The sequence below is a fragment of the Thermobia domestica genome, chromosome 10, assembly GCF_964235325.1.
Source record: "Thermobia domestica chromosome 10, izTheDome1.hap1.1, whole genome shotgun sequence".
Classification (NCBI taxonomy): domain Eukaryota; kingdom Metazoa; phylum Arthropoda; class Insecta; order Zygentoma; family Lepismatidae; genus Thermobia; species Thermobia domestica.
Genome location: NC_137463.1, coordinates 12,571,844 through 12,592,125, shown reverse-complemented (window position 1 = coordinate 12,592,125; position 20,282 = coordinate 12,571,844). Strand labels below are relative to the sequence as shown.

The window sequence follows — 20,282 nt, the reverse complement described above, 5'->3', positions numbered from 1 at the left end:
TTTTAAAATAATTTGAGTGAAAACTTAAAACGATTCAACTGTCTGTTTTTTGTGTAAATTCAATCTATATAAATACTTTTGATCTGTGTTGGAAATACAAAATAACGGCATCAAACTCCAAATTATTTGAAGTCTCACTTGTGAATATGGATTACTAGCATCAATTACCCACTTCGTTGAGTTAAATTTAAAAATAATAATAATATTATATTTCGTTAGTCAGTCACTTTTTACTATTAGTAAATCGCTCTCTGATATCCGTCATTTTCGATTATTTTTATATTTCTCTCCTCTCCTCCTCCCAAAGTTGCGGGGCTGAATTTGAATTTAAACGGCATCAGAAGTGTCACTGTTCATCTCAGAGACCCCAAAAACTAAGGATTCGGCACTAATATCGGTCATTTTCAATATCGGCATTTATATATCTCCATGTTACGAGGTACGGCATCGGAAGTGTCATTGTTCATCTCAATGACCTCGAAAACTATGAGCTCGACATTGATAATGGTAATTTTTGATAATTTTATGTATCTTGTTCTTCCCCCAAGTTGCGATGCTGAACTTGTATTTAAACGGGATCGGAAGTATCACTGTTCACCTTAGCGACGCCGAAAACTATGGATTTGACACTAATATTTGGTCATTTTTGATCATTATTATGTATCTCCCTCTTCCCAAGTAACGAGGCTGAATTTGGTCTTAAACGGTATCGGAAGTGTCAGTATTCAACTCAGCGAACTGGAAAACTATGGATTCGACAATAATATTTGTCATTTTCGATCGTTTCTATGTATCTTCTCTTTCCTCCGTCAAGCTACAGGGCTGAACTTGGATTTAAACAGCATCGGAAGTGTCACTGTTTATCTCAGCGACCCCTAAAACTATAGACTCCATTTTATTATTGGTCATTTTCGATCATTTTACATATCTTTCATTCACCATCCTCTAAACTGCACCGTCAAAGTGATATGACAGAAACCACCTCAGGTTCGATCATCATCTATGTTGGAAATGAGATTGAGTTCGGTCGGGTGGTTCAAGAGTTATTAAATTTTATTTATTTATTTTTTTTACATTTTCCATCCCTACCTCCTACCCTAAGTTCTACCGTCAAAGTGATTTAATAAAAAAAACACCCCAAGTCAGAACCTCATCTAAGTTGAAAATTTGATTGAGATCGATTGGCTGTTTCAAGAGTGATGAAGTCACAAAGCCAGAACTTATATTTTTAATTCTTTACATATATCCCTCCTCCCCCTCCCCTCCGTTGCACCGTCACAGTAAAATGATAAAAATCGCTCCAGGCCTGAACTTCATCTATGTTGAAAATTTGATCAAGATCGGTAGGGTGTTTCAAAGATTATTAAGTTTTATATATATATATATATATATCCCTCCCTTCCTCCTCCCCTAGGTTCTACCATCAAAGTGAAACAAACTCTAAAAAAAAAAAAAACTTTCCTCCTCATACATGTTAAAAATTTGATTGAGATCGATTCAAGAGTTATTAAGTCACAAACTTAGTCATTTTTATTTTTATTTATATTTATTTTTGTACATCTGCCCTCCTCCTCCTCCTCTATATTGCTCCGTCAAAATCAACTGACAGACAACATTCGACACTTGAACCTCATCTATGTTAAAAATTTGATCGAGATTGGTCGTTTGGTTCAAGAGTTATTAAGTTTTATTTATTATTTTATAACTCCCCCTCCTCTCCTCCCCTAAGTTTTACCGTCAAAAAGAAATGATGAAAACACTCCCAGACCCAAACCTCATCTATGTTGAAAATTTGATCGAGATCGGTCGGCTGGTTCAAGAGATTAGGAGTCACAAAAATAGTCACTTTCAATTTTACTTGATATAATATAAATTTATTGTTGTAGTATAATATATCGTTCAATCCTCGATGTGCCGTATACCTAAGGAGTCTAAAAGCTATATTAATAAACAATTATTCAATGTATAAGCATCCGCCCATGAAATCAAACTTGCGGTCACATGCACTAAATTTTTGTCAATGTCATGAAAATATTATTTCGATATTAGTTTTAAGAGTACACATTGAAAATTTCCAACGGATTCTTGAGTCTTGGAGCCAAGGCCATACCCATGTAGTCGACAGCTATGGTGTACGGTATTACCGATGTTCAATACTACATTTCTTTTTAGTTTTGGAAGAAGAACACCACTAATATGCTTTGAAATGATATGAAGTATCTAATTTAACTTACCACGATTATGCACCAAGGCTAAGGGAGACGGTAATAATTAGAAATGACTGAAATGGTGGAATGAAGAAAGTAGCAGGAAACGAAAAAATACCGAGAAAACCCACGCACACGGTGTTTGTCCACCAAAAAAGCTCACATGGTGCGAGATGACACCTGTGTGTCTTGAAAACGAGTAATATCTACAGAAAACGCGAACAACCAATTTAGAAAAGACCTACTGTAGGTATAATCTACAGGGGCAGATCGGCTCACACGGATTGCATAAACTACTGGGAACACATTCTCTCCAGTAGCATTGTTACTGAAGCCAGAAATTCGTCTTCTTTTTTACATTATATAAAAAAATCAAGTAGGTGCCGGTACTTGTGCAAGACTCTTGCGCAAGAGTCTTGGTCTTGCTGGTATGGTCTTGGTCTTGGTCTTGGTCTTAATCTTGCACCCCTTGGTCTTGGTCTTAATCTTGCACCCCTTGGTCTTGGTCTTGGTCTTGCATCGGGATTCCTAGTCTTGGTCTTGGTCTTGGTCTTGGTCTTGCATGCAATACTCTTTAAAAACTGCAAGACCAAGACTCTTGCGCTCATCACTACATATAATTTGAAATATTTACTGACTCTAGAATTAAAAACATTTCGTTGTCGCATGAAAACAGCATTAGGTGCCAGGAGTTATTCTCAATGCTCCGATAAGATCCCAATGCTTTGATTTACTCCGTTCTTTCTCGTGAGTATGTGCTGAATTACCCAGTCCCCGTAGATACAATTGTTCGTGAGAATGTATTAAAATTATTTTGGAGATTTACAGTGATTGTTTCGATAGTTTATATAATGAAAGTTTCTTTGTTAACATTGATAATATGCTTCTTTCTAAACAGCAATCATTTTCAAGTGACACAAATATAACATCAGAACAATCATTGTTACTGTTTGATCGAAAGTTGCCGAACCGGTTTCATTTAAACGAACTGAAAATACTTTTCAAAGAAGATAATAAATAAATCACTATATAGTTTGTTCTTTAGTTTAACATCCTATGATTATACTCGGAGGAAGGCAGATGAAGATGATTCATGATAATGAACCAAACGGCAGAATGAAAAAAGTGGAAGGAAAAGAAAGAGCCCCGAGGGGACCCACGCATACGGTGTTTATCCACAACAAAGCCACACAATATAGTTTATAATGAACATTATACGCCAGACTCATTATAATAAAATGGAGGCTGCGGTGGCTCAGTGGTAGAGCGTTCAGCGTTCACCATCCCAGCTCGAGCCAAGTGAGCCTTGTGGTGGACAAACACCGTGTGCATGGGCTTTCCCGTTCTTCTCCCATTTCCTCCCACTTTCTTCATTCCTCCATTTCATTCATTTCTCATCAATACCGTCTCCTTTAGCCTAGCCGGTATAACCGTAGTACGTGAAACTTAAGGATTTCATTTCAAATTTCATTTCATTATAATATACCATTTTCTCTTCTAGTACTCAACTCCAAGGTTGTTACTTTTGGGATAGTTTTAAAAGTTTTATACCGCAAAGTGATTATAGACCAGTACTACGATTTTCAATATTTTAGTTTATATCTACCACTACTAAGCAGAGTGACCTTCCCCTTCCCGCCAGCCCCAATACAGCTCCACCACTGCACTGGATATAGGAAAGTCCACAGTTGGAAGACCGGCACAGAGTACTGTTGCTGTCAGTAATAAAGTAGTTGCAACACTAGAGAAGGAGTTACGCTATGTCCTGCAATTTTCTAAGTGTGAATCCATTGTTCAAATGCAACGGGTTTCCTGCCGACAGTTAGAAAGGCCCAAAGCATAAGCAAATTCAAAAATGAAATGAAATGAAATCTTAAGTTTTACGTCCCACGGTTATGCCGGCTAGGCTAAAGGAGACGGTGATGATGATAAATGAATGAAATGGTGGAATGAAGAAAGTGGGAGGAAACGGGAGAAACCCGAGAAAACCCACGAGCACAGTGTTTGTCCACCACAAAGTCATAAGCAAATTCAGTGGCTGCTGAACCACAACATTGGAGAAACAGGAACGCTACCATCAAGATCACTAGTTCTCAACCTATTCGAGCATAGGACCCCTTGCGTGAATGCAATTGCGCTGAGCGTCCCTTGTCAACTTAACCCAATTCACTCATGCACACAGCTGAACGTAAGATTTGGACAAAGTAGTTTAACAGCCAGGAAAAAGCTTCAATTCTTAAAGTTAATTATGAAGAATATTGTAAAATTCTGCTTCTTAGGGTAGAACTAAAAATGGTAAACGGGAAGTTTTGGGCGTTTTAAAATCATCTTTAATTATATAAAATTACTCTTACGCACAATAGTAATAACAATTGCAATTGAAATATAAGTTCGTCTTACATATTTGGTTATTTGTTGATGAGTTTGTAGGAATCCAGAGGCCAAGTGTCCTACAGTGACAGGATCCAAGGTTCTTGCGGCTAAGGAATGTGTGTAGGTACCTCTGAGAAACCAAGCGTCCTAGAGAGTGGTAAGGATAAAGGAATTCTCAGAGACCAGGCGTCCTAGACAGTGGTAGGATAAAGGAGTTCTCAGAGACCAGGCGTCCTACAAAGTGGTAAGGATAAAGGAATTCTCAGAGAGCAGTCGTCCTAGAGAGTAGTAACAGTAAAGGAGTTCTCAGAGACCAGGCGTCCTACAGAGTGGTAAGGATAAAGGAATTCTCAGAGACCAACCGTCCTAGAGAGTAGTAAGAATAAAGGAACTCTTAGAGACTAGGTGTCCTAGAGAGTGGTATGGATAAAGGAGCTCTCGTTCCAGTGATCCATTTTGAAAATAGAACGCCCTGAAGGGTTGTTAGCGCCCACCACGTTGAGAACCACTAATCTAGATTATATTTCTTCGGTAATAACAATAATAGAAGCTTGTATTAAACTTCTGAAACTTACCCAACGCAAAATAAACACAAACAAATCAGGTGAGCGCACAGTGAAGGACTACCTTTAACCACTGTCGTCATTTGATTTCTGCAGTTGTAGCATTTCATCCTCCGAGGGTATGGTCCAAAGTCGTCAACTGGTTGTAAATAACGAAACCAAACCAAATGTTCATCACAAGAAATATTTAAAGTGGCACCTTTATCATAAATTGAACTTATAATACAACAAAGTAAGGGAACATTTATAAAAAAGGAAGCAAGAGTTTATACAACTAGTATGAAGTAAAAGTTACAATAAGCAGGAGTCTATACAACTAGTATGGAGTAAAAGTTTCAATAAGCAGGAGTTTATACAGCTAATATGGAGTAAAAGTTTCGATAAGAAGAGTATATACAGCTAGTATAGAGTAAGAGTTTAGATAAGCAAGAGTTTGTACAGCTAGTATTGAGTAAAAGTTTCGAAAAACAAGAGTTTATACAGCTAGTATGGAGTAAGAGTTTAAATAAGCAAGAGTTTATACAGCTAGTATGGAGTAAGATTTTAGATAAGCAAGAGTTTGTGCTGCTTGTTTGAAGTAAGAGTTTCGATAAGCAAGAGTTTATACAGCTAGTATGAAGTAACAGTTGATAAGCAGGAGTTTATTATACAGCTAGTATGGGGTAAGAGTTTAGATAAGCAAGAGTTTATTTGGCTAGTATGAAGTAAGAGTTTCGATAAGTAAGAGTTTATACAGCTAGTATGGAGTAAAAGTTTAGATAAGCAAGAGTTTCTGCTGCTAGTATGAAGTAAGAGTTTCGATAAGCAAGAGTTAATACAACTAGTATGGAGTAAGAATTTAGATAAGCAACAGTTTATACAGCTAATATGAAGTAACTGTTGATAAGCAGGAGTTTATACAGCTAGTATGGGGTAAGAGTTTAGATAAGCAAGAGTTTATATGGCTAGTATGAAGTAAGAGTTTCGATAAGCAGGAGCTTATACAGCTAGTATTGGGTAAGAATTTTTATTTAACGTAGGATATAAACAATTTTTGTTACACAGATAAGTTAAAATTACAATGATCTAAGTTATATTTTCTTTATTTTCCAGTAATTAACGCAAAAGGTATTGTAATAAATCCAGAATTAGAACAACATTTTTTTTTCTTTACCACTAGAACTTCTACTGCCATTTCTTAACAGTTGAATGAAGCTCTCACGTATACGTTTTCTATTACCAGATTGACTTATCTAAATCTGATTTCTGTGTCTTAAATATTTCTCTTTTGAAAAAGTGACTTACACCACTCTAGCTTTATTTCGCCTATGTATTTCAGATCTTTGGCGTTTATTTTCTCGGGGAAAGGACGGCGTTAAAATGACAAAATAATGCAATACAAGTGGCAGATACGTTAATATAGCTACACTGAGAAAAGCTTCAGGGACATTTAAAGTTGTAATTTTGATAAGTAGTATGTGTGTCACTGGTAGCAGAAACCAAAAAACATAACAAAAAATTCGATTTTCTCGAAAACAAACTACGCATGAGAATTTACCTTGATGCATGTCATTTTGTTCAGCATGATATGCTCTATCGATTTATATTTGTCTTATCTTTCGGACAATATCTTACCTAAATAAAAATTAAAATTCAATTGTAAGTCCTAATTTTGATCTGCATTTTATTGATGATACTGACTACTGCCGTCTTGCTTGCGTCAGAATGGAAAACTTAATTAGGTTATCCTTTGGTTTCAATTTCATCTCAATAGATGGCGTTGTTATCGTATAGGACACATAGGGTTTGTCCAGAAAGTAGTATGACTGATCTTTTTCTCGCCAAAACGTGGTGAAGGAAGGGGATGTTACTGCGTTCGTTGGGTGGTGGTGGATCTTAGCTACCAGCGCACCAATCACCAGTCGTCTCCAAGCCTTCACGTAGTGTAGATCGAGTTTAAGGTGAACGTGTGAACCCCTTTCAAGGTACCATGTCATCGTTTGTTATAGCAGCGTTACGCGGTGAAATTTTGCATCAAACAGGGGAAAACTGGGAGTGAGATCCATGACATGAGATCGTGGCACACACCCGCCTCACGTCACCCGAAAGAAGCTAGTATGAGCAAGTCGAAAATGAAATTGATGTCGATACGTTTTTGACTGTAAAGGAGTGCTTCACAGAGAGTTTGTACCAGAGATGTTCACCCTCGCTAGGGTGGCCCTCTCGAGGGCATCCTCACCCTCAAGTTACCTCGCCCACAGTGACGCGAGGGCGAGGACAAGTTTTGGCCGCGAGGGCGAGGACAATCTTCGATGGCGAGGGTGAGGGTGCGCGAGGGCGAGGACAAGTTTTGGCCGCGAGGGCGAGGGTGCGCGAGGGCGAGGACAAGCTTGGATGGCAAGGGTGAGGGTGCGCGAGGGCGAGGAAAAGCTTCGACGAAGAGGGCAATGGTGCGCGAGGGCGAGGACAAGCTTCGATGGCGAGGGTGAGGGTGCGCGAGGGCGAGGACAAGCTTCGACGAAGAGGGCGAGGGTGCGCGAGGGCGAGGACAAGTTTCGGCAGCGAGGGTGAGGATGCGCGAGGACGAGGACAAGCTTCGACGAAGAGGGCGAGGGTGAACGAGGGTGAGGGCCAAGTGTTATTGCGGAAGCTAAGGTGCACGATGGCTAGATACAACTTCCTTCAGGAGAACGAGGGCATGCGAGGGAGGACAAGCTTCCTTAAAAGCAACTGTTTGGGAGTTTGCTGTTTGACCTCTTTTGGAGAGAGGCAAAATTTAAAATATCATCTGCCATGTCCTCTTGATGAAAAGTTAGTGTCATAGCAAGGTTATACATTAATCGTATTTTTCCTTTCAATTAATTGCAGTAGACAATTTCTCGTGTGTACGTACATAATTATTAAAAATAATAATGCAAATAAGAATAATATTTGATATTTCCCATGAAAGTTTCCGGGTAGAAATAGCGCTACATTAAGAAGTAAGTGTGCCTCATTGTTGCCCTCCCTGTGTTGGAGACGTTTTAGATAAGAAGTGTCTATTACATTGTCATGTTTAAAGAGTGTTGGTAGACAGACAGACAGTCACTCACGTCATTCAGCAGTAAATGACAAGAGCGCTGATATCTGAACAAACACAATCAATGAGAGAACCATCAGAATGCAGTAGATCAGATGGAGAAAGACTTGATGGAATGACTTTGGTTCATAGATGGCCATTTTGTTCTGGACTCTCTCGGACTCGGGCTCATTTTTTTCAACTGGGCTCTCGCTCATTTATTCCTTTGGGAATCGTGCTCGGGCTCACTTCCCTCAGTTGGACTCGCGCTGACTTATTTCATTGGCGCTCGGGGTAGTGCTTAATTATTGAACCCGAGAACGGTTAAGCGCGAATGCCGAGCTAGCGAGCGTTGGGCTCGTGAGTTTGGATGCCCATGAAATGGGCTGATTAATAGCATACATCCTCCTCCAATGTCCACCACTGATGAAGTTGTTACAATTAATCGGAATTTTTAACTTTTCATAGTTTTGTGACAGCCCAAACTATTATCTGAATCGATATTTGTTAAAATAATGTCAGTCACTATTGTATCGATTTTCATTGTTTCTGCTTTTATAATCTAAGTGGGTAGAGCTATCATTTAGTTACAAAATAAATAATATGTTTTTTCTTGTCCTTAAATAGAAATATCTGACACGTTAATACTGAAATTTTGTTAAAAGAGCTGCTTTAACAAATTAAATTTAATAAGTTCCACAAGACATAAGTTGTTTATGCAGCCGAAATTTGCAACTGTTGACTGATTGCCGTTTAGCGTCCTCTTTCGTCGGCGAGGCTATATGAGAAGTGGACCTATAGGTTTAACGCGGAATTCGATCCACTGTCGTTCAATGTTCTCTCACTCGGAATTGTCCCCAGGACCCCATGCACCAAAGGTTTGCGTGCAAGCCAGTGAGATAGGGTTTGTATGTTGTGTTGTTCAATGATTTTTATTAGGAATAAAATACGTTACAGGATGATATACTGATTGTAAATATTATAGTGCAAGTATTAAACGATTGTGTGGTAAAAGGAGAAATATAAATTTGGACAAATTAAAAAAAGGCCTGAAAAAAACTGTAGGATATATGAAACATATAAAACTTAGGAAAAGCCACTTCAGCAAAACGAGCAGGATTTTGTTGTGGGTAAACAGTTTAATCATATTATTATTAATTTCGCACAAATGTGCCACACATCATATCATGGGCGGCTATTAGGGGGGCAAAGGGTGACAGTTACCCCCCCCCACTCTTTTGAAATGACCCATTAATGTCGCTATATAGTTTCATTTGGAAATATAAAGTTTTTGTATGTATTAAGTTTCTTAGAATGAAAATGAGTGTTCTGAAGTATTTTATTTGTTTGCTGACGGAGTTTCAAAATTAAGCTCTTTAGATCTTTCCCTTTGAATTTGTTCAAATTCCTCAGTTACGCTACATACATCAGGGATGGCCAACGTGTTGACTGTCAAATTCTGACAGATAGTCCGCGGCAGTCACTCTACCGCCACTCATCAAACCTTGATTTCACCCTCACCCTCATGAGAGCCGCCCTTGTGTGGCTGAATACTTATCCTTGCATCGTAGGTTAAGGAACATTTTGAAGTAAAGGCATTGGATACTGTTGATAAATGATGTAAACGTCACTATCGACCGAGATCTCCATTGTAACAGTTGTTCCATTTTAGGTGTTCCACAGTAAGTTATACGATGATATGCTTAGTTTCCTTTCTTTAGGACGTATGTTAAGCAAGGGCGGATCCAGGACGGACTTCTGGTGGGGGGGGTGGGTTGTAATACTGCTACTTAGAGCTACTTTTAAGAGCTCCAAACTCTGGGATGCGTTTTATTTGTATATATAAAATAAAGAAGTTTCCTCTTCTGGGGGGAGCGATCGCCCCGATCGCCCCCCTGGATCCGCCACTGACGATAAGGAAATAATTCAACAAAAAGGTTAAATAATTGATGCTCTGATCCTCACGACCTCATCACCCTCAATTACTCTCGCCCTCGATGACATGAGGGCGAGGAAAAGTTTTGAGCACGAAGGCGAGGGCGAAGGAGGATAATGGACAACTCCTATCGCGAGGGCGAGGACAAGCTTCGATGGTGAGGGCAAGGAAAAGCTTCGACGAAAAGGGCGAGGGTGTGCGAGGGCGAGGAAAAACTTCGACAGTGAGGGTGAGGTACGCGAGGGCGAGGACAAGCTTCGATGGCGAGGGTGAGAGTGCGCGAGGGCGAGGACAAGCTTCGATAGCGAGGGTGAGGGTGCGCGAGGGCGAGGGCGCACGAGGGCAATGGACAATTCTATTCGCGAGGGCGAGGGTTACTTTCTGCAACCAATGAATGATACTATTCTCATCATAACAATAGGTATCTAGGCTATCACATCCACTACTAAACCTAAGTCTCTACAAGCAAGTTTTGGCGGGAAGAAATTAAGAAATACCGGTCAAAGTAGCCCCGGGGGTTAGGCTACTTTGACATCTTATGTATTTGCTGCATAAGGTCAAAGTTACTCAACGTATGGAGTTATTTTGACATGGAATTTATGTAAAGTGTATAAAATACTGTTTTGGTCATGTGTACGGTACGGTATGCTGTATACTTGATAAGCACGAAATCTTTATTTTGTTGTGGTACATCATTATACACCACTATACAAGTTTTTCTAAAGCTTTACTTTTAACATCTTTTACTTTGAACATACACGGTGCTTTACCTTAAACTGTTACTTTATTTTTTACTTTACTTATAACATAATTATATATATACTGGTATGTTATCTTTACATGTAACAATAGAAAGAAAAACCTTAGTCGTCAACATCACAGTCGTAACAAGCATACTGAGGATTTTTTGATCCACCATTACAAAACCCACACACCCATTTTTTTGCACAGGACACATGGAATCCACTCTCTTCCACCCTTCCACGACATGTTGATATATATCGTCAGAGTGCGAATTAGATTATTCATTTTGGGGGGAATAAACAGTGGCGGATCTAGAAGTCCTTATATTATATATTGGGGGACAGGAAGGATATTGAGAGGGGGTAGAAATACAATGGGAGAAATCTCTCATCCCCTCCGGCAATTTGCACCGTGGACACCATATCAGCCTTTATCTATGAAAGTATATGCAACAATTCTTACAGGAAGCACGAATTGCTCATCTGTCAAAGTAGCCCCGCTCTATGTCAAAGTAACCCTAAATGTCAAAGTAGCCCCGTTTTACGGTACGAGAAAACGAATAGGTCGCGTCCGTCCAGCAATCGCTGGATCATGGAAGCTTCATTACGACAATGCGCCGAACCACACCGCCTCTGCTGTCATAGACTTCCTGACCACACAGCTTCTCCAGCCACACTACAGCCCAGATGTCACTCCTGCAGACTTCTTCCTCTTCCCCCGACTGAAAAGGCTCATGAAAGGACGGCACCACGGTTCGGTCCAGGGCATTTATGAGGCTGTAACGATGGAGCAGAAGAGCATTCCAGTTCCAGGAAGACTCCAGTGATTGATAGAGTCGCTGGAAACGCTATGTTGATGCGAAAGGGGCATATTTTGAAAACTATTAAGGCGATGTGTCAAAATTGAGAATAAAGTTCTTTTTAAAAAAAACAGTCCTACTATTTTCTGGACAAGATAGATAGATAGATAGATAGATAGATAGATCGGGTGTTTTAAAAGTGGCTCCCATGGACCACAGAGCACTATTCTACAATATATATATAGATTTATTGACAAAAATTATATATATATATATATATATATATATATATATATATATACTTTTCGAGTCCTGTCTAGAGACGCGAATTGCACTATTTGACAACGTCGCAGATAAAGAACAATAGATTAGATCTACCAATCCATCAAGTAATTACATCAATTCTTTCCAGATGGCAGTTAAAGTCAATACACGTCGACACTAGCACCACTTATTACCTTAATAATCGATGTAAATGTTTAATAATGGATTTGTAGAGCAATGCTAATGGTTCCAAGTTTGTATGCGATGTTGCCACATAGTGAAATTTTGATTTTCCATAGCTGTTGAAGGAGGCCCGAAGGGTATACCATTATATAGCATTTTTGCTCTAATTTCACCTGTAGAATAGCACTCTGTTGTCCGTGGGTGCTATTTTTAGAACACCTAATAGATATATACCGAGTGAATTGTTTTTCTTGAAATTCCATTGTAGCTTCTAAACTACTAGATAAAATTTTACGAAATATTGTAAAATGCAAATACGGACACTAAGATATTGTCTGACATACTCTGTTGTACTACCCGTCTAATGCTAACATTAAAAAATACATCGTGCTTCTTCTCAGAGAGAAGATGGAACAAAAGTAATCTCTAAAAGCTATTTAGATGCTTCACGATGATATGAACTTCTTGTGGCGATTCTTTTTTTTAGCGGACTCCTCAGAAATGACTTCAATGCTGGGAAGGTCCTGAGACTACCAGTTTCAGCTCGGAATGCCTAAGGCCATATTTTTACTATTACCTTGAAAATTCATATTCAGTGTGTTCAAGTATGTGTATGCAAACATATCTATAAGTAGGCTACCGTAAGTTTATAAAATGTTGCTTTTGGAAAATTAAGTACGCATAAATTATAAAATGTAAATGTCACGGACCCTCTACATTTGTTCGACTGATCCCCACATGGGAAAGACAACATTAGGCGATAAAAATTCAGTTCTGATCACAAGCCGCCACGAGAAGGAATTAAAAAGTAATAACTTATGAGTACAAATCACAATAAACAGAATATAATATAGTCTAAAAAGATACTTACTCTCAGAAATCAATACAGACACGTAAACAGGCGATTCAGTATCCTGTGTAAAAACTCTTGCGGAAGAACCTTGAGGAGCTGTGTGGGTGGCTTAACAGAGGCATAGTATCCAGGTGGCGGAGGATTGGAAAAGTATCCAGGTGGCGGAGGATTGGAATAGTACCCAGATGGCGGAGGAGAGGCATAGTATCCAGGTGGAGGAGGATAGTACTCCGGTGGTGGTCGATCATTCTGAATCTCAGTTTGATTCAATCCTGTCCCTGGCTCAGTAGGTTGGTGAGTACTTTCCTGTGGCGAACTCTCCTCGGATTTATTTGGCATCTTTATTTATAGACACATCTTCCGCTACAACTCCAACAATGACTTTATGGTTTCGTGGCCACCTGAAGTGAAAGAGTGCCGTATTCTAGTGATGAGTGAAAAAATATTTAATCCTTTGCCCTTCAAGTGCGGATATATTCGCATAAAATATTGATGACGAATATAACCGCACATCAATTTAATATGTGTTGTAGCACATTATAAGGTTATTAGAGCAACAGAAAAGGAAAGGAAATAGACAAAAGAAACTGTTGATTTGATTTTCGTTTACAAAAGCTGTGACGAAGAACTTGTAGAACTTGATAATGTGGAAGAAGAAAGGGACATCCAAGGACATACAGGATTACCAATAATGATTCATTCGTTTCAAAAGTATTATGTACACGTACAAACATGAGAGATATATGAAAATAACCACAAACTTGTGTATTCCACGTAGCACCAGGTAGAGACCTGCACGGGCCGGGCTTGGGCGGGCCGACTCTATTATTTCTTTCGGCCGGGCCGACACTGATTTCTCTTCAAGTTGGGCTGGGCTGGGGCCGATTAATTGCAATTCTTTAATAATTATTAACTTTCGTTAAACGATAATTGGAATAAACCCAAACGTTGAACAAGTGTGCCCGTGAAAAATGTTACAAAGAATGCAATAGCTATTTACAGTTTGTGTTGTTTAGCGGCTCCACTTGTACTATAGAGGATTGCAGGTATTGCGGGGTAAATTGAGCTCTGACCTTGACCTTCACTGAACCCAAAATATGACAAGAAGGAGTGGGAAACTTTTGCCTGTCGCTAAACAATATTGCCATCTTCACTTTACACTAAAAATCAATTAAGTTAGATTTTTGTTACAGGAAATGGAGTTTTTGTTCTCTCGATGACAGGCAAAGTTCTAGGAGGCAATGGTACCAATCGGAAGGCAAACGTCAGGTTGTGAACCAGAGTTTAGAAAATGCTTCTGAGGGTTAGGTCAAGTTTAATACTAAATTTTGAGAAAGATTGGGGCTCGAGCTAAATTTTTAAAAAAATTATCGGGCTGGGGTCGGGCCAAAAAATTTAAAATTTATCGGGCCCGGGCCGGGCTTGGTCCAAGAATTTTAAAAAAGCTTATCGGGCCGGGCCGAAAATCTTCAAATCGAGCTGGCCCGATCCTAGGTACATTCGGACTGGATTGGGCTTGGGCCGAAAAATTCGGCCCGTGCAGGTCTCTAGCACCAGGTAGCAGCACGAGTTTAGTACCTATCCTAAATGAAGGGAAAGCAAAAAAAAAAAAAGTTTTTGTGTGTGTTAGAATATGGAGATGTTCGTCGGTTATAGCAGTGCAACATTCTTTTGGAAGAGAGTACGAAGAAATGTAGAGAAAATTTTGTTAATTTTCGGTTATTTTCATATACAGAGTGTTTCAAAACAACACCGACAAGGTTTAGAGACGATTCCTGACACCAAGATAAGACAAAAAGTATAGACCAACCTGGGTGCACAAATGCTTCCTTTCAGTTATCATCATCATCATCATCATAGGTATTCTGCCTTTATTGGCAGGTCACTTGCCGCAGCTGAGAAGCTTCCATGCTCCACGGTCCTCCGCTAAAATTTTCGTCTTCGCGTATGATCTTTCTGTTTTAATATCATCCATTAATTGTAGTCTCCTTCGCCCCCTCCCTCTCTTTCCCGCCACCATACCCTCTAGGACGTCCCTCATGATACAATCTCTTCAAAGTTATAGGCTGCCAAAAACATGGAAAAATGAATTTTAAAAGTCCATAGCTCCAAAAGTATGGGACCTACCGTAGTCGGGTCAAGACTTCACTTGGGAACTAATACTTGCGCTAACCAAAAATACATGTTTCAGAATCCTAAGGTATTCACACAACAATTTTTATAGAGGGAGTTTGGTTACGGACATAATTTAAAGTACTCACCAACTACCTCTATAAAAATTGCTTTTGAAATGTTATCGGTTTTCAACAAAACCAGTTGTCGGTTTTCTCCAAAACCTGTTATCGGTTTTCCACCGAAACCGATTTCGCTTTTCTTCAAAACCGGTTTGTTTTTTGCCGAAACTGGTTTTGGTTTTCTCCAAAACCGGTTGTTTTTCATCTAATCCGGTTCAGTTTTTCATCGAATCCGGTTTTTCCAAAACTGGTTCTATTCAGTGATTTATCTAAACCCCCTAACACCCCCAGCCCCCCCCTGAAATTTTCGGACCCCTCCCCGGAAATAAATTTCTTACACTTCCCCAACCAGGAGGGTGCAATATTAAAAAGGTTCATTCCCGAGACATTCAGGGCTTTGTAGACTCTATTTTAAATGATCTCATCTTTAGGCAGAACGGGAATTCCCAGTGGCGTATTTAGAGGGGGGCTTCCGGGCTTAAGCCCCTTCCCCGAAAGCTTACTTACTATAGTAAATTATATTAAATACCTTGCAGAATTTTCACATTTTCAGGCAAAGCCCCACCCGAAAGTTAGCAAAGCCCCCCCCCCGAAACAAAATCGTAAATACGCCGCTGGGAATTCCTCAATCAATTTTTCATTTCTCTGCAGATAGCTTTTTTAAAATCACATTCATTTTTACTGAAATAGATATGAATAACATTGTTAATAACTAGAGACAGGATGTTTAGGCACTAAAAACCTGGAAAATAGGCAGGCAAATAGGCACTTAAAATTTAAAAAATAGGCAGTAAAATAGGCACTAAAATGTAACTCGAAATAATGAAGATAAATACTCAATACCATTAAAAAAATAGATTCAAGTCATAGATAATGTTCAAAAAATATAGAAACATACTTGTTTGTTAAATAATATCTTCTTTTACTGTATATACAAAAATAAGGCACGTTATGCATTGCACATACTGAGTGAATCTGAAAGATGTGCACATACTTCGGGAGGTGATTCGTGACATGGAAAGAAGACAAAAAGTGCTGTTGCATGTTGTCGAATTCTGCGTCGTGTTCGAGTGACAGGGGTGCCAAATTGGAATCGAAATCGAATCCTGACAATTGGAACGGGACATTAAGGTGCGCACATACTTCAGATGATGATTTGTGAAATTCAAGAGGACTTTAATCTTCTTTTCATGTCACGAATCACCTCCCGAAGTATGTAAACATCTTTGAAGTTCATCCTGTATATATATATTGTAATGTACCACGAGTTTGTGTTTACAAACACATAATATAAGTAAATATGTGTGTATTATGTTACGTAAATTATATATTTTCGCAATGAAGGCTTATTTTGAAGAAAATCCATAGAATAGGCAATATTAGGCACTAAAGCAATTATTTAGGCAATAAAGGTCGAAATAGGCAAAATAGGCAAAATAAAATTGGCTTAAATCTAAACTATAACCCCCCATATAAACTTTAAAACGTTATTTTTGATCATATCTTTAATATTAAAGAATAGGCATTTTGCCTAACATCCGGTCTCTATTAATAACATAACTGTATCTATTTGATTTTTCGAGAAGAATAATTAGAATAACATCTAAAATTTATGATAAAGCTTAAAGAAATAGTTATTCTTCTTACAGAATGTGTTACAATTTACTAAAGACAAATTCTCTAAGAAATCCCTCCCTGGACAGAATTCCTCTTCTCGAAAGATTAGGCAGAACGGGAATTCCAGTTCTGCCTAAAGATAAGATCATTTAAATTATTTTCTACAAAGTATTGGAGGGCCTTTAGGCAGAACAGGAAAACGCCATTAAAAATCTTGCTATTTTGGCTTTTAAAAGATTTTGAATTCTTGTTTTTAAGTGCCAATAGAATAAAGCAACTTACTTTCGACAAGATAAATTTTCAAGCAAAGCACACAACGCAAGATTGAATAGAAATCAACCTTTACACGATTGTGATCGTCACAACAATGTTTCAATGTTTGATCAATCAATTGCCAACGATTTCATCTCGACTTCACACCAAGCATGAGAAAGTCGACGCTAATTGGCTCTGACTGATGAAGGAAATCCAATGTAATCGTTCGTTCCATCAACGAATTTTAAATTTTGAAAAAAAAAACTAATTAAAAAGACTATAATAGTATACGACCTTAATGCAAGATTACACCTCTCCATATTTTTTGAACACCCCCCTAAGTTCAGAATTCAGGATAAACCACTGGTTCTATTTCTGACCAGAATAGTGTTTCGTTCTTCTCCGGAAACCGAAATTATAGATATATGTTTCAAAATAAATCAGCAACTCTTGGACAGACGCCTAAGTAAGTGTCTTTTTTTCTGTTTTCTGGAAAACAAGGATTTGTGACTTACGCACTTTATGCTCTAGGTGGCTCAGTGATAGAGCGTTCACCTCCGGTGCTTGGGGTCTCTGGTTCGATCCCAGCTCGCGCCGTGTGAACTTTGTGGTGGACGAACACCGTGCTCTTGGGTTTTATTAGGGTTCTCCCGTTTCCTCCCACTTTCTTCATTCCACCATTTCACTCATCTCTCATCATCACCATCTCCTTTAGTCTAACCGGCATAACCGTGGGACGCAAAACTTAAAGATTTCATTTCATTTTCATTGATGATGGAAGAATTGGTGGGATGGAAAAGTGGGAGGAAATGGGAGTCTCCCGAGAAAACCCACGGGCACTATGTTGTCCAGAACCACAAGCACCAGAGATAAACGCTCTACCACTGAGCCACCACCCCCTTTATCACTAGAACTTCCAGATTTATCTGTTGAAATCTGTCCTCTTTCTGAATGAAGCTCTGACTTACTTTCATACGTTGTTTAAAAGTTTGACTTATCTAGATATGTTTGTGTATGTAAGTCTCTCTTTTTTTTTTAATGAAATGACTTACACCACCATTTTCATTTTCACACGTCTATTTATAACATATACAGTAAAACCTGTCTTCAATGGACACTTTTATTAAGCGGAAACTTGTGTTAAACGGAAATATTTCACGGTCCCATGAATTTACTGGCAAAAATCGTATTAAATTTCCTTCATTAAATGGAAACTGTATTACGTGGATAACGGAAATCAAAATAAGCCTCATAACGGAAAATTTCGAGTTTCGGAGTGCAACATTTAAAAATTTTTTAGACATCCTATGAGAGGTTAGACATATTTAAAACAAAACAGAGTATGATGTCTAAATTGAAGTAGATACGATGGATATACATGCTTTAATTGAGAATTATATGAAAAGGAGGTGGAGGAAGAAGAGAAATAAGACATGAAGTTGGAAGAAGAGTGTAGGCGAAAGAATAATCAAGATTCTGTCGAAAGTTTAAAGGAATTGCAACATTTGTCTTAAGTCGAAATGACACTGATATGCTTAGTGTGGTTTCTGAGACTAAAGTCTTGGTGGGAAGTTGAGCAAACAAACAGCGGTGTATATAGAAAACCCTCCTTGACTATTGGAAAAATTAAAAAATTAAAGTTAACGTATGTACAGTACTTTTTCTGTTCATTGTAAGTTTTGCGTATATTAGTTCATAGTAAAAATAAATACTGTAAATTGACCAAGGTACGTACAGCGTATTATTTTATCTCAGTATGTTCATTATATGCATGCACTTTTTCTTTTATTTTCTTTCTTTCTTTCTTTCTTTCTTTCTTTCTTTCTTTTTTCTTTTTCTTTTTCTTTTTGCATAGGTCTACCTTCGTTAACCGGAAACCTATCTTTAACGGATTTTTTTGCAAGTCCAGTTCGATTCCGCTTAAGACAGCTTTTACTGTATATTTATTGTATGATACAATTATCATATAAGCTGTGAGTAATCCAAATTTGTGTAAATTATCATTTTTGGACAAACAATCATGCTCTATTCAGTGTTCGTTATTCAGAACATTCACTGTATATTTAAAAACTAAAACGAATAAGTTACCCCGTACACTTGTGAAGTGCATGAAATAACATTTATATATAGACGCTTCAAATCATCCTTCGATCCGCTTGGCGTATGGTTTGTATTTGGTCAAATTCGATGTTAATTTTACTTAATCGACTGTATTTATAGTCTGCGCATGAACAAAACCAACCCTTTTTCTCCTTAAGATTTAAGATCTAGAGATGACGTCATTTAAGCAAACAACAGATCAATCTTGTTGAACCTTCTGGAGATAAAGTGACTGTGTAGGGACGCACTCATGGATATCCACGGAGTCCGACCCTCTCCCCGAAAAAACTTCCTAATTCAACATACATTTGCACACTTTCTCAATAAAACTAGGGATGTGCACGAGACAAGATTTGTGGCTGTCTCGTCTCGAAAATGTGCTGTAAAAGTGATGTCTCGACTCCAAAAATGTATATTTTTCTATTGGAAGAGCCCTGTCTCGACTCGAATTTTGTCAGGAAAATCCTGTCTCGACTTGTCTCGTGCGTATCCCTAAATAAAACTACACTTGTTTAAGAGGGAAATGATTCATGTAGTATGAAAATTTGATCTTACACTTCATCTGTACTCTTTCTCTTATAAAAACAATCTAGTTCTATCATTATTTCCTAAAAATATAGATGGAAGTATAACCTATACTATAATACTATAATAAAACTATACTTGTTTAACAGGGAAATGATTAATGTAGCATGAAAATTTGATCTTACACTTCATCTGTACTCTTTCTCTTATAAAAACAATCTAGTTCTATCATTATTTCCTAAAAATATAGATGGAAGTATAACCTATACTATAATACTATAATAAAACTATACTTGTTTAACAGGGAAATGATTAATGTAGCATGAAAATTTGATCTTACACTTCATCTGTACTCTTTCTCTTATAAAAACAATCTAGTTCTATCATTATTTCCTAAAAATATAGATGGAAGTATAACCTATACTATAATACTATAATAAAACTATATTTGTTTAACAGGGAAATGATTAATGTAGCATGAAAATTTGATCTTACACTTCATCTGTACTCTTTCTCTTATAAAAACAATCTAGTTCTATCATTATTTCCTAAAAATATAGATGGAAGTATAACCTATACTATAATACTATAA

General features: G+C 38.1%; 2 protein-coding genes across 6 annotated transcripts in view; one reads left to right on the top strand and one right to left on the bottom strand.

Moving 5' to 3' along the window:
* The window catches only part of LOC145662295 (lipopolysaccharide-induced tumor necrosis factor-alpha factor homolog), a 122,194-nt gene that overhangs the window by 22,481 nt on the left and 79,431 nt on the right, over positions 1-20,282 (top strand). The gene's annotated exons all lie outside the window — the stretch shown is intronic.
* LOC145662294 (uncharacterized) overlaps positions 1-20,282 on the bottom strand; it is a 48,709-nt gene that overhangs the window by 26,012 nt on the left and 2,415 nt on the right. For 3 of the 5 annotated variants that reach the window (XM_081727711.1, XM_081727705.1, XM_081727710.1), the window contains exons 2-3: positions 12,978-13,360; positions 5,156-5,282 (exon numbers count right to left, since the gene is read on the bottom strand). The exons of 1 other annotated variant lie outside the window; for it this stretch is intronic. The gene's annotated coding sequence lies outside the window, so the exon portion shown is untranslated. The remainder of the gene's footprint in view (positions 1-5,155; positions 5,283-12,977; positions 13,361-20,282) is intronic. One more of the 5 variants, XM_081727706.1, reaches the window with a different exon arrangement.